This window comes from Carassius auratus, chromosome 1 (assembly GCF_003368295.1).
Source record: "Carassius auratus strain Wakin chromosome 1, ASM336829v1, whole genome shotgun sequence".
NCBI lineage: Eukaryota > Metazoa > Chordata > Actinopteri > Cypriniformes > Cyprinidae > Carassius > Carassius auratus.
In genome coordinates this window covers 12,877,383-12,893,109 of record NC_039243.1, presented here as the reverse complement: position 1 = coordinate 12,893,109, position 15,727 = coordinate 12,877,383, and the positions used below count along the sequence as shown (strand labels likewise).

The following is a 15,727-nucleotide window of genomic DNA, read 5'->3' as shown; positions in this document are numbered from 1 at the left end:
GGAAGTTAAAGGTTCTACTTGGAACCATCAATGCCAATAAAGAGCCTTTATTTTTAAGATTGTATGAGAAATGCACCATGAATGTATTCTACATGACTCATGCATTGTATCAAGTCTTCTGAGGCCAAACGATAGCTTTGAAGAACATATCAAAATTGTTATTCATTGAAAATCTTCTACATTGAGAGCGACTGCATTTTCAGGGAACAATGACATATAATGGTCTGTTTCACAAAGCAATCATATGGATTTAGAAAGCATGGGGCAAGATTTACTAACCCTTATTTGTGAAAAAAATAGCAAAGGCAGTGTTATTTTTGAGTGCTGACTCAAATTATTATTTGCATATCCATTTGTTGGAGTTTCCCTTTCAGACAGAAACTTTATTGGGAGGAGAGTATTTAAATGAATCATGCAACGTGATTTACCAAAGTTTGCAGTAGTTAATTTACTGGTATTTGTGCCATTATTTAACACCCCAAAAACATGTTTTAATCAGTTTAGCTAACAAGTTGCTAATATGCACTGCTTTTGTTAGGTTGATTACTATGGAAACGTGCACAATGCATATGTTACTTTATTTCCGCACCCACAGAACTTTCCGCTCTCATCTGCACTTTTATTTTATTGTGATCTCATGCGACATATGAGTCATATGAACCACTGTTATATTGAACGGTCACCATAGCATTCCAGAACCAAAAAGAACAACATCTTTTTTTTTTGCTCCATGGAAGTAATAAAGTCATATGGGTTTGTAACAGTATGAGGGTTGAGTAAATAATAATAGAAATATATTTTTTTGGCTGAACTAATCTTTTAAAGACGGGCATATACAGGCTCTGGTCCAAAACGTAGATAGCTGCATCGCGGTCTGCTACTAACAAAAGCTTCACAGCTGAAATCAAATTACATCATACACATAACGCTTCTTATGTAAAATGCACGGGAAGTAACTTGAGTTAATTAATTGAGTTTGTTGTTTCAAAATCCAGTCATTTCTGTAGGAATATGTGAGATTGGGAAATTCACGCAAGGGTGAAATTTCCCCAAACAGAATTTGCTTGTGTTCAGGTTGGTCATGTTAATTGGCGATGTTGATTGCTTGGTTTGAAGGTGACTTCTGTGTGAGCAGGGCTTCATGCATCACTACATTATTGACAATGGACCTTTTTTTTTTTGTCCACAAAGTTTCTCTAATGTGACCACACATTATACTGGGTAAAATAGCCAATTCTCTAACCTTTTTTTTTTTTTTTAGACTTAGTTTTCTCTCACTTTTTCCACCATCTTGGATGTAATTTTTACAAAGCTGGTTGCATTTCATAATGTGTTGGACATATATCTCTGATGCCTTAAAATGTAGACTTTTCACTAGGTTTTGAACAGAGCAATAGTCTGTTGTGTTTTTGTAGATAAAACAGTAGAGCGTGGTGTTATAGAAACGCCAAGGATAAGGGTTAAATTCCCTGAATGCATGAGCTGCTAAAATGTGCACCTTGAATACATCTATCAAAATCCATAAAAAGTAAATAAATGCACTGTATTTGTAGTGTGCAGATTTCTTATATTTGTTCTATATACAATGGAGCAGCTCCCTGAAGTGTGTTTACAGGAGTGAAGTGTTTAAAATGGAAGGGGTTGGGTTGCAATCACGACCGAAACGTGAACACACACACTCTCTCATTCAGGGGAGAAGTGTCATTAGCATCTTTCCCGAAGCTTCCATGGGCCAATAAACGCTAGCAGTCAAGCAAGACTGCTCTGAATTCATCACTCTTTCGCCTTCTCTCTATATCATCCTCATATTTCTCTCTCTCTCCCCTCCCCATCCCTTCTTTCTTCTTTCTCTCTGTCTGTAGATGTGAGCAGCGTGCCCCCTGATGAGTCACCTCTGTCATCAGAGCACCGCAAAGGGAGTGAAAGACACACACACACACACACACACACACAGAGAGAGAGAGAGAGATACAGCATCTCACCCCATCCTCAACCCCCGCCACACACGTAACCAAAATTGACAGACTTAAAGATGGGAATTTACATTTTTATCTTTTTTACTCTTTCTCTCTTTCGTTCACTCTACCTATCTACACACACCCCTCCCCCATCTTTTGCTCTCTCAGAATCAAATTTCTAAGATCCAAAGCGTATCGAATGTGCGGCATTTCTTTGTGCACTGACGAGAGGAACGGTGAAGAAGACTCCCCCAGCAGCACAGAAAAATTATGGAAACAGATAAATAAATAATTTTAAGGCTGGCAGTGTCGCTTCACTGCTGCTGTGACTAATCAGAGGGTGTGAGCATGTGTGTGTGTGCTGATTTGGGACCTTCTGCGAAACACACACATAGTGCTGCGGCAACATTGCCGAAAAGCCTATCCTCACTTCATTTGTGTTCAGATAAACGGTGTGAATTCAGTTCCATTGGTTTAATGGAACTAATAAAGTTCAAAAAAAGTATTTATTTGATGGAAAACTGAGATTTAGTTACTAAATGTAATAGTACATTTTATCAGTAATTTGTTTTCTGTGTGGTTGTGATTAGCCCCGCCCTCAGTGAAGTCTCATTGGTCCAAAAAACTGCATGCCAAACATTTAATATATTTTGATTGGCTGTGATGTGTCAGTTTTGTGTTCTGTGAGGCCAGAATAGTTTTTCACTGGATTCTGATTAGGACACAAATGTGCAGTTATATTTAGTGTTGTTATAGTTATCTAGAGCATTTTTGGGGAGAATTGAAATAAGACTGAGATAAAATATAAATAGTAGATAAAAAGCTTTAAAAAACTTCTAAACAATAATTGGAAATGCTACCTTGCCAATTACTTCAGATAGTTGAAGTGCTAATATTTATAAAATAAAAACTGACATAAAATATTTTAACTGAATTTAGTATTTGCAAAAGAGAATAAAACATCAAAGGCACATACAAAAATTACAAAAGTAAAATATTTTTTATTTATTTAATTACTTAAATGAATTAAAGTTAAAGCTAAGAATTTAAAAATAAAAGCCATTTCAAAATATATAATGGTATATAAATTACAAAAAAAATTACACTGATTATATTTCTAATGATCTAATTCAGTTCTCAGTTGTTGTTGTTGTTGATTTTTCTTTTCAGAATCAATGAGAAGAAAATTTATTATGAAAATTCTCAATTGGACTGAACCTCAAACTTAAATCACTTCCTTGCAAAACCCATTCACACTGAATCCAGTACCGAGACTAAATTTAATGTGAATCGGATTATTTATGAAGGAACAAGCCATTCAACCATACAAAATATAGTTTTCTAACAAGCAGCCTAACAAAAGAACAGCAACTATTCTTTTCTGGAAAAATGTGAACCCTGAAATAGAGGGACATGGGAGGAGGAAGAGGAGGAAGATGATGATGAGGGGATATGGAGACCACCGCTCCAACTCTTCCAATCACTCTCGTCAGCCGGAGGGATTCTTTCCCAGAGACGTGCTGAAATTGGATTTCTGTCACCGCCGTAGAAGCATGGTGGCTGAGCATGGCAAGTAAAAATGGCGCTTTATGCTACAGGGTGAACACACAGGGTGAACCGGAACGACGTAAATGAACCCAGTGTTCAAGAACCACTCAGTGTTTATTTCTCTGTACAGCATGCCAGTTAGTTGCCAAGTTATATGTTAATTTGATTCATTTTAGTAAACTATATACAGGTATTGATATCATTATGGCCCTTTAATCATTATCATTAGCTCAGTGTTTTTGCTTCACTGAAGTACATGATGCCATAAATTGCGCTTCAAGCATTCAAGTTTTTAGCCAATTTGTAATAAAAAAATGCAACTGACAATTTTCATTCACAACGTCTGTTCTAGGAAGCTCAGTAAATCCCTGAATCACACTAAACTCAGCTACAAGAAAGTGCAAATGTTTTCTTTTTGAAGTTGAACTGGCTGAGATCCTTTGTCAATGTACAATGGCTCACCAATACAGTGTAATACTGGAGTGTTATGGTGTACAGTTAAGAATATTTAACTGGTTTTAGATAGTCAGGGTTTTAGACTGATGAAAGCTGAGACACTAAAATCCACAGAAACACAGCAAGCCTTTCCAGTCACAGACCTGATAGTTAAACATAGCCAGACTTCTGGCTATTGGCAAAAGTCTGCTTCACTTTGCCATGTATTCTGACCAAGAACCACCCACTTAAACAGGAAGAGATTTTCTGAGCATGAAAAAAAGTTATTATAATTTCACACAGTCATAATTCTACTCTAGTTCACTTGATCAAAAAAAGAAGAAGAAAAAAGTCTAAAACAAAACTTTAAATACTTGATGCCAAAAACCTAAATCAAACTTAAATTTTGTGGGTGTTAGTATCAATATGTTAGTCTTAAGTTTAATCTATAAGGCAGTATGCTCCAAAACAGGGGATCTTTAAACCCTGTTCCTAAACACAACAAACCTGTATACTCCAACTTGAAAATTGCATACAACCAATTGAAAATTGCTAAATGCTAAGTTTATGCTAGCTATAGCAATTTAAGGTTGGAAAGTCATTGGACTAAAGGTACAAATCTTAATTTATGGCGCCAACTCTCAGAAAAGCCCTTGACGTTAGAACTTGAGTATGTCAACACAAGACCAAAACCTGCTTGATCTGTGATGAAAATATATACTTGTACTATTGCAATAACACAAACCCTCTGAAAGGATCCTTTTATCATTCAAGTCCCTCTCCCTCTTTTTACTCTAATGTAGTATGCACTGATGAGTGTATTGTAATCAAGTATCTGTTGAGAAGACGAGTCTTTCTTACATGGTGAGGATGCTGCTAAAGAGGGAGGAAGAGGAGGACAGAATAAGAAACGTAAAGAAGGAAAAGTAGGGGATTTAAAGGAAAATTATTAAATTTTATTTTTTTGGTGCTGAATGCAGGTTGGTCAATACAGAGTTCAAGATGGCTGAAATCCACACCACTGTTCAAGAGCTGATCAAATAAATCATTATCAAATAAATCATAATAATGCAGCCTTGGTGAGCAAAAGAGACTTATTTCAGAAACATTTAAAAATTTTACCAAACCCAAACTTTTGAACAATAGCATATTACTGTAATAATCATTAAATGGCTTGTCATACTTAATTAAATAATTACTTTAGCAACATGGTAGGGTGGAATTTGGTTTTATCTAATGAGGTTTGATTGGATGAAAAAAAAAAAGAAGGCTGTGATTGTATTGGTTTATAAAAAAAATTTTATTATTATTTAAAATTTTGACAGTGACTACGTTTACATGCAGCCAATAACCCGTTCAAAACCGGAATATTAGCAATAACCCGGTCAAGCACGGCCATGTAAACACAGGCAAAAACCCGGATATGTCGCTTTTTAAAAACTGGGATATTATACCTGGGGTACCCCTTTTCTTACCCGAACATTTGGTCTTGTAAACGCGTTTCGGCATATCCCCATCAAAATGTGTTTTGCGCATGTTCTATTCGCAAGGAATCGTGGTCTTTTGAGTAGAGACGGCGCATAAAAAAATGACGCATATTGAGTCTTAATGTTGTCCGTACGTCCAGACGCTAACCGTGCGTCGCCGCTTACATCGGGATATTGGCGACTGATTACACATTCCATGTATACAGGAGTAACTCTCTCTGCTCACGCATGTAAACGGGTTATCCCGAATGTCTCAGAAACCCGAATAGTGACCTTAACCCGACCATAACCCGAATTTTAACAGCTTGTAAACATAGTCTATGTAAGATTGTGACTTTCAAGTTCATGGATAAAACAAAATTAAGTAAGTCTGTTTTTATTTCATGATGTTTATATAGGAAGGAAGGTAAAGAGGGATAGAGGAGAATATGATATATATTTAGAGAAGAAACGAGGAAGAAAGAGGAAAAGAGATGCAAGGGGAAGGGAAGGTGGAAGTGTTGGCATATTGCTGATTATTACACAGTGTCCGCGGAAACATGCAACCAGTGACACCATGGCAACAACACTTTTCACTCGCAATCCAGGGAGGTGATCTGCTTAGAAGATAAGTGATCTCTTTTTTTCTCAAATTTTCTCTCCCTCACTATCCCTAAGCTAGTTACTTTCTCTTCTCTTCCTTCTAGGAAATCTCAGTCTGTCTATTCTTTTTGAATAGAGGCTACTGTTAACAAACACACACATATTGGGTAACTGTTAGTTTTTTACTGTTCCACATTGAAATCTGAATAATCATCGGTTGACCAAAATGGTCACAGGCCCAGAGCCAAGATGGCACTCCACCTCTAATCACCTGATGTCACTGGCCCTTGAGGAAGCCCTCTGCCAATCAGTGCAAAGCACTGAATACTAAAATACAAGACCTTTGGATTTGAGTACTTATGTTGACTGCAGTAACCAGAGCCAAAATGGCTCCAGGTGGAGTGGGTATGTCTTGAGCCAAGATGGGAGTCAATGCACCATGTCTGGCTTGTAGCGGAGGACCTCTGGTCTTAATGGGGAAGACTTAGACAGTCAGGCCAAGACTTGTTTCTCCTGCAACTGGACCTGAATGACTTCTTCAGTCTCAGAGCCAGATGGTGAAGATATTAAGGAGAAAGAGAGGGGAAGTTAAGGAGAGCGGTATGAACATCAGGGACAAAATAAGATTGTTGCCAGCATATGCCATTCACAGGACCAATGGCTGGCATACACTAATGAAAACTGGTCCCTCGTCATCCAAACCTCTGGAGCATAAACACAGCAGCATACATAGGGATCAGCCAGAATGTCACTAGGGTATGTTATCCCTCCCCCCCACCCTGTCTCTCCTCATCCTCTTCGCACAATTTCAAGTCTTCCATCGTGACAGAAGCCAAAAGCTGCATGGTTGACTGGGCCAGTCAGTGAAAGGCTGTACAGTCCAAAGCAGGAAAATTGATCTCCATATCAATTATAGAGCTGCTGGGGTCTTTTTCCTTCCTGGCTGGAGAAGCCTAGAGAAATTGCTTGGCTATAGCTATGGCATATTTTTCACCACTTTGGGCAAAAATCCATGTCGATTACGCAGCCAATCGATGGCCTGCGTCTCTTGCTCAGCGGTGCTGCTAAACGCATCAATGATGAGTCCAGTGTGGGCGGCAGAGCCAGAGAGACTGTGTGAAAAAGAGAGAGAGAGAGAATGAGAAGTGAGAAGGGCAGAGAGGGAGAAAGACAAGGAGCTAAAGAGGGAGACTGACAGGGAAAGAAAGAGAAAGGGAGAAGGCGTGGGAGATAGACAGGGGAGAAAACAAAAGAGACAGAGAGTTAATGTAAAATGAGAGTGAGACAATCAAAGAGTGAAAAAGGACAGGAAGAAGAGACAGAAACAAGGAGGTAAAGAGGAAGGGAAAATGGGAGTGGGAGGGAGGGGAAGGAGGAGGATACACAAGGAGGGAGGAAGAGAGAGGAAGTGAATGAGACAGACAGGTAGAGAGGGAGCTGAGAGGGAGAAGGAAAGGAGAGAGGGAGAAGAGATCGAGATGAAGAAAAACAAGAAAGAAGGTTAGAGACAGAGGCGAAATGAGAGTGAGACAGGGAAAGATGAGAGAGAGAAAATAAAAATCTATACCGATAGGGAGGAAGTTAAACAAGAATGAGATATAAAGGAAAGAAACGTAAGTAAGGAAAGGAAAATAGAGAGTGAAAAAAGTGAGTCACACAAGGATGGAAAGTGAGAGTAAAGAAGGATGAGAGTGAGACAGTCATAAAGGAAAAATTAGAGTGAGACAGCTGGAAAAGAATAATTGGGGGGGGGGGGGGACAAGAATGAGACAGACAGGGAGGAACCAAGCGTGAGACAGAAAGGAACGAAAATCGACAGGGTGAAAGAAAGTAAGACATACAGGGAGGGAAAATGAGAGTGAGACAGTAGGAAAAGAGAGGGAGAAAGAAACTGAGACTGACAGGAAGGAAATGAAAGAGACAAACAGGAAAGGACAACAGAAAGGGCAAAAGAGAGCAAGACAGGCTGAGAGGACAAAATGAGAGTGAGACTGTTGGAAAAAAAATTTGATAGTAACCGAGAAGAAAATGGGAAAGGAAAAATATTATGTGATAGACAGAGAGGAAACGAAAGTGAGACGAACAGATAAGGAAAATAGAGAGGATGACAGAGTGAGACAGGCAGAGAGGGGAAAAGAAACCCCCAACAAAGTAGGAAAAGAGAGAGGGGGAAATTGAAACAGACAAGGAGGGGAAAAGAAAAGGAGAAAGAGAGTGAGAGAGACAGGAATGGCAAATACAGGCAGAAAGCAACAGAAACCAAGAAAGAGTGAAAAGAAAATGAGTGAAAACCATTTAAAGAGACGGCGAAAGATAGACTTGATGCTTTCTTTTCCTTAAATCAGTAGTTTGGTTTCACTGTGTGTGTGTTGCCTGATGTAATCGGTCATTGGAGTGTGCGAGCATGTCCTGTGTCACTAGTGGAGCGTAGCGAAAGCTGTGATTTACAGGAGGCTGTGGGGTGAGCTGAGAGAGAGAGAGAGAGAGAGAGAGACAGGATACTTAGAAGTATGAGCATGCTGTGACCAGAGCATCCAAACCACAAAAATATGACATCTCCATTGCTAACTCTCAAACTGAGCTCATCCACAAATACCCGAACGCTCTGAACACCCACAACATTATATGATAAACTTACATGCTCCCACAATGCATTTCTGCATCTGCTAGTTGTGGTAAAGTGGCCCAATGATGCTACTCAACAGTGCTAAAGTGTGTTGTTTTAGCATTTAATTTTAAATCTATTACATGAGACAAATATTATATAATTGACAATCACTAAGTTAATTCCCAAAAAGTGTGCTAGTGCGCAGCTAGCCGGTGACAGCACCAAGCTCAGATTGAATTATTTACATCAGAGCTCTGACACAGTGTTCCGAGCAGATTTGCTCCACTTTACATCGTCAAACAGTTCGTTGTGACATCAGCACTCGACCTGAACCAGACGTGTGGCATTCTGCTAGCGCCTGTCATGCTAATCTGGCTAGCCTCCTCCTAATGTCTGTCAGTCTAAGGTAGCCACCTCCTCTCTCGTTCTCTTTGCTCTCTTCCTCCATGACATGAATACAAATGTGCTTTAAAAAACCCAAGGCATCATCTCTCGGCACCCCACCCCCTCCATCCCTGCATCTTTGTGTGATAGGTACCTCTAAATGAATTTGCAATCATCTCAGCGGCTAGGCACACAAGGCTAGTCGACACATTTCCACCTATTCAAAAAGATTTCAGAGAGGAGGATACATCGGAAGGCAAGAGTGCTCAAAAGAGGGATGCTTTTGAAAAGAGAGATTTGGAATCTTTCTCCTTTTTTACTGCTCAAAAATCCCTACTGACAAGAGATGCGCCTCGTCTCCAATGAAATAATGAAACAATTATGATTGTATTGATGCGCATCCCAGAATTAACTAAACTGTCATCTAACTAAATGTGTTTTATGTTTGCTGTGGGTTATTAGCAATCCCCTTAACACACTCATAATTTATGCATTGGATATGAAAAACAAATCTATTTATTTCCTTTGGTTCTCTCTCTGGATGCACATCCATAAAACTGAACATATCCCAATCCATCCCTCCATTTCTTCTGCTCCTCCTTTGGTAGCAGATCTCCAAGGCTTCTTATTTCTTCCATTTCAGTCCAAGTCCTGGAGTATTCCTCCCTCATTGGCACACTCTTAGTATTTATTGAAAATCAATGTGGATAGATCTACCTACAGTAGGTATAGAAAATAATCACCCCCCTTAAAATAATCACATTTTGTTGCTTTGCAGCCTGAAATTATGATGGACAACATTTTTGTTTTATCCAGCTGTTTTTACTCAGTGCAACTTATAGTATTTAAGAGAAAGATTTAACACTAACATGACAGAAACAATAAAAAAACAGAATCAGAGTTGGAAAAAGGATCACCCACTTGTATCAATATTTCGTTGAACCACCTTTAGCTTTAATCACAGCCTTTAGTCTGTTAGGAAATGTCTCGGTCTCTACTAACTTTGCACATCTAGACTTTGGGATATTTGCCTGCTCTTCTTTGCTGAACTGCCCAAGTTCAGTCAGATTTGATGGTGAGCGTTTATGGACTGCAGCCTTCAAGACGTTCCACAGATATTCAATGGGGTTTCAGTCTGGGCTCTGACCAGGACATGCGAGGAGATTCACCTTTTTCTCCTTCAACCACTGTGTGCTCAGTTTTGCTGTGTGCTTTAAGTCACTGTTGTATTGGAAGGTAAACCTTCTTTCCATTGACAACCTTCTGGCAGAGGGCAGCAGATTTTCCTCAAGAATTTGACTGTATTTTGCCCCATCCATTTTTTCCTTCTATCCTGACAAGTACTCCAGTCTCTGCTGCAGAGAAACAACCCCATAACAGGATATCAGCACCTCCATGCTTTACTGTATGAATGTTGTAATTTGAATGGTGAGCTGTATTGGATTTCCACCAGACATATTGTTGACTAAAATTTAATTATTTGGCCTCATCTGCCTCTGAGTTTTGACAAAATGCACCTTGAAGGTCATTCAGTCATGACTGCACATGGCCTTTCTTGAGGAGTGGCTTTTTTATTGCAATTTGAACATGCACACAGTGACCATTCTTTCTCATATATTCCTGCAACTGCTTCAGAGTTGCTGACGGCCTCTTGGTCGCCTCTCCGACCAGTTTCCTCCTGGCTCTTTCATCCAGTTTGGAGTGATGTCCTGGACCAGGGAGGGTCTGTGTTATAACAAATACTTTCCACTTCTTATAAACTTCACTGTGCTTCCAGACATAGATAAAGCCATTGAATTGTATTTTTTTTTGTATCCATCACCTGACTTTATCCAAGGAGATCTTTTGACTTGCCATCCATAGTTGATTGTTTGCTTCAGTTGCACTACCAAGGACTGAAATGCTCCAGAAAAGCTATTTTCATGCAGATCTAATGAAAATGACCACAGCTGATCACAGTTGAAAGTCAAATGGATTTGTGCCATTGAGAATGTGAAAAACTACATCTAATTGAGTTTACAAGTAATTTTAGGAGGGTTGGGGGTGATCCTTTTTCCAACTAAGTGAGTATGTTTACATGGACAACAATAATATGATATTAACACAATTAAGACAATACTCTGATTAAAAATCTACCATGTAAACATACATTTCTGATTACCTTAAGCCAGCTAAAATCATACTCAAAGTAAACACAAATTGAATTAAGACGTGTGGATTATTCCTATTTTAGTCGCATTATTGAAGAGCAGTCTATAGACATGTACATACCTTCGTAACACTATTACCATTGTGTAGGACTTTTTGCCACTTGTTGCTAACAACAGCATACACACAAGGCAGTGGCCAACCATTTGATTTACACAAAAGAGCATGGCTTCAAACAAGAAGGCACATTTTTATCTGTTTGCACATATAGCATGACATATAACTAACTGCACTTGAAACTTTCATAAAATTAAAAATGAAACGCACAGAACTGTATAGTACCGAGGATTAATTGTATGTTGATGCGTGAAATTCTGAGGGGAACGTCGGATGGTGTCCCGTGAGAACGTAATGACGTGCCATTAATAGATCTACAGTTATATAACATGTAAAATGGGAACATGAAAGGAATATTCTACAAGCAACTCATGCAAACACCTTAATCATAATATTGTCTTGTTCAGAATAAGGTAAATAATTAGATTACTGGTGGATTAGATTACTGGACTTTTGGTAGAATATAGGATAGCAAAGTCCACTAAAGGAGGTAGAGTTTTTTCGCATTTGGCTCCCAAACTCTGGAATAGCCTTCCTGATAATGTCTGGGGTTCAGAGACACTCTCTCCGTTTTAAATCTAAATTAAAAACACATCTCTTTCGCCAAGCATTCAATTAATGCATCTCATAATTTTGGACTGCAGTTATATCTGATCAAAAGTGCATTATTTTTCTTTGGCTTGGATTAAACTAATTCATTTTACTTTGTTGGAACAGCAGCTTTGCTAATTACGTCTTTATTTATTTCTCTGTTTTGCCACAACTAGGATTTACACAAGCTCCAGTCTTGATCCAGAACACCTGAGAAGAGATGATGATGACCCTCAGAGGACCTCAAATGATGCTAACCCTGAAACATACAGAACTAACAAATTTTTCTATAAGTGTGATTGCATAATAATTGCTTTTAATAGTGTTCATCGTGGGTTGACTATGTCTTTAATTGATTTTCACATAAACTGACAGTCCCCACTGATAAGCTACTAATAAATATATTGTAACAAACTTAATTTTCTGTAAAGTTTCTTTGCAATGATTTGTATTGTAAAAAGCGCTATACAAATAAACTTGAATTGAATTGAATTGGTGTCCATGTAAACATACTCTGTGATTCTTTTTTTTTCTGAAATGTCGGGGTAATATCTTTCACTTGGATGTTATACTTTGCATTGAGTAAATACAGCTGGATAAAACAAAAAATGTGTCGTCTTCATTTCAGGCTACAAAGTAACAAAATGTGATTATTTAAAAGGGGGGTGATTCTTTTCTATACCCACTGTATGTCAGCTTACAGCGTAGACTTCAGCCATATTTAATTTGATGCAAACAAAAATTAAGCTGTCAAGGATAGAAATAGTGTCATACTAAAAAGTAAGCTGGTTTCTCTGGTCTAAGTTGGTCTCCCTGGTCAGGCTGGTTTTAGATGGTTGCTATGCGCTTGTTAAACTCGGAGTAAGTTTAAAGACTTGATTGCTGACCAGCTAAACCAGATGAAAACCACCTTGGCCAGCCAAGAAGACTAGCTAGACCAGATTAAACCAGCATCATAATGAACAGATTTCTATCCCTCACTGGCTTGTTTTCATCTACTTGATGAGTCAGAATATTCCATAAACGCTAAACTGAAAATGGCATTTAGTGGCTTTGGTTTTACTGTGTAGATTTGAGCAATATTTAATTTGACCATAAGGCCATGAGGGATACAAATACAGTTTTTCTGAAAACTATACTAAACCAGCTTCTAAACTGGTCTTCCAGCCTAGTCAGGCTGGTTTTAAAGTGCTTGTTAAATCTGGTTAGGCTGGGAGAGCAGATGGTCTACCATCTAAACCAGCTTGGCCAGGCAGGAAGACTAGACTTGATTAAACCAGCGGATGTCATACTGAATAGACTTCTATCCTTCACAGCCTTGTTTCAGTCCACTTTATGGTTGGAATATTTTATGTCAGACTTTGAATGGTAAATGGCAATTGGTGGCCTTGGTTTTAGGCATGCAATGGTTAGGATAATGTTTTATTTGACAGGACTATTGTTATAGGGTCTTGGTCACCTGTTTCAGATCATGAAGGAGACATCTGAACCTGTGCTCTTTACCTTTCTCATGCCCTCTGACAAGACCTCGCTGCCAAGCACAAAGCCAACATTCAAAAAAAAAAAAAAAAAAAAAAGGCGGGTAAGTGAAGCTTCCACATCAGAATGGCAGGATACATTTACATTCTCTATTGGCATGTGTGATGCTTTTAAAACATGATTAATGAGCTTTCGCAAACCACTGCCATTTTTATCCCACTTGACTCAGTTTGCGGGTAATTGCTATGAAACTCAAGGGACATATAACCATTATGATCACATCAAATAAAACTATATTTTTATGTTCCTGTGTTTCATCTCAAACGTCATAAAAATCTCTTAAACTGTGTCACTGTAAATATTTAACATGAACTTTTCCGTATTAAATAATTTTATGAAATTGTAGCTATTTAAAGGTACATGGCCCTTTGAACCCCATGGAAAGGATAATTCTAGAGGGCCTTAACTACAGCAAGAAGACAAGAGTAAAAATCACTGAAAACCACTTGAATCAAAGTAAAAACATTATAACATGATTTGTTTTACTTTTGCATTTTTGCATTTAGCTTTTATCCAAAAAAAAAAAACTATTAATCAACAATATTCATAATCTACAATGCCAGATTTATTAGACAACTAGATTAGGAGGAAATGCAGAAATGACAACAATATTGTTAAAGAAACCAGTTTTCAGAAAACACTCCAAAATCGAACTGTTTATGGTAGCCAAGCAACATAACTTAATATTGAATCACATTAATATTAAATTTTCAGCCACAACTGTGTGTTTATCTGAATTTTATAGTGGGGTTGAATGTGGCTCAGATGATACAATTATCTTGCAAGTTTCGTCACGTACATTACCGTTCCTTCATATTGTAATTTTTTTTTCACAGTGAAATGTGCATGAATAAAAGTAAAAAGTAGTAAAAGTATAGTTTTTTTAATCAATTGATTTGACTTTACTCAATCAATCAGCAACTGGTTTAAACACATCAAACAGCAACAGAAATTGCACGCACGTGTAACATTGACGACAATTGGATAACCTTTAGTATGAGAGTCATGAAGAAAGAAAGAGAAAATCACTGCAGGTTTTCAGAACAGCTGGTAGTGTAAAAGCAGTCTGCTACCACCATGGAGGGCACAGACTGAGAAAGCCCCCCAGGCAGAATAGAACCGCCCCCAGACACACACACACACACACACACGGCTCCAATCATTGCACAATTCACCCACTGCCGAGAGTGACAATCCTGGCATATAGAATATGAAAAAAGCTCTTGTTGCTCTGCAGCTACCACACAAACAGATGAAACCTCTCTTGAATAACCAGACAATAATGAGAACAGAGGAAAGGACAGCAGAGGAGGTTTACACTGGCATGGAGGGCAACTCATCCAGGCTATCCAGTGACACGTTCCAAACCATCCACTCGCCCATCATCCCCTGCCCTCTCCATAAATCCATATATCTCTTCAAGAACTAGGAATAACGGAGCGGAAGAGTAGCCAACGTTTTACCCATGCTCACGTAGACAGGAATAACCACAATAATAACAGCATGCTGTTTGTAGCCCCAAGTTTGGCTTCAGCTCAGGGTCTACTCATTTTTCACCCAACTCCAAACCCCCTCCAAACAAAAGAGAAAAATAAAGTAGGAAATGGTAAAATAAAAGAGTGATCTGGTGCTGAAGAAAGAGATACAGTGTACTCACCCCCTTTCTTTCTCTGTCACTCTATCAGCCCCAGTGTACGAGCGTCTCCTCCTATTTCTCTCGCTTTTCTCCTTTTCTGTGTGCCCTCTCACACACAGCGGCCATACAAAAACACGTTCAGGATCATTTGGGTTTTCATCATTTGTTTCTTCTCTTATTTCTCTCCAGGCTTTTGTACCCCTCCCTTTTGTCCGTGCTGGCCCAAAAAGTGCACACACATCCACACAAAGGGCTGCTCTTCCCTGCAGTCCCTGGTCCCCTTCAGCATCTAGACACTAGGACAACATCAAAGCAACTTGGGGGGAACACTTCAGGGGCCTATTGTCTCCAGTCTGATCGTTTTTTCTCGCCTCAGTCCCCCCCTTCGCTTTTGACTCCACTTGGTATGTTCCAGACATTCAAGCCAAGCTTTCACACATGCAGGGGAAGCTTGTCTCAGGCAATTGCTGACAAGCTACAAACAAGGCATCCATCCCCCTTCACTGCACACACACACACACACACACACACGAGTGTGTTAACAACTCGTTTCTCTTGCTGAGACTCAAGCCCTCACTTACCAGTCACCGTTGAGCCCAACAGCCTCATTCAAAAAATCATATATCTTGAAGTGTGAGCTTCAGCATTGAGGAAGCTACTTTGAAAGTGTCTTGGAAAGCTACAAGAAATTGTG

General features: G+C 38.9%; 1 protein-coding gene across 1 annotated transcript in view; it reads right to left on the bottom strand.

Annotated features, from left to right (window-relative positions):
* LOC113067895 (B-cell CLL/lymphoma 9 protein-like) overlaps nucleotides 1-15,435 on the bottom strand; it is a 99,024-nt gene extending 83,589 nt beyond the window's left edge. Inside the window, exon 1 of the mRNA XM_026240493.1 lies at nucleotides 15,055-15,435. The gene's annotated coding sequence lies outside the window, so the exon portion shown is untranslated. The remainder of the gene's footprint in view (nucleotides 1-15,054) is intronic.
* Nucleotides 15,436-15,727: the final 292 nt, after the last annotated feature.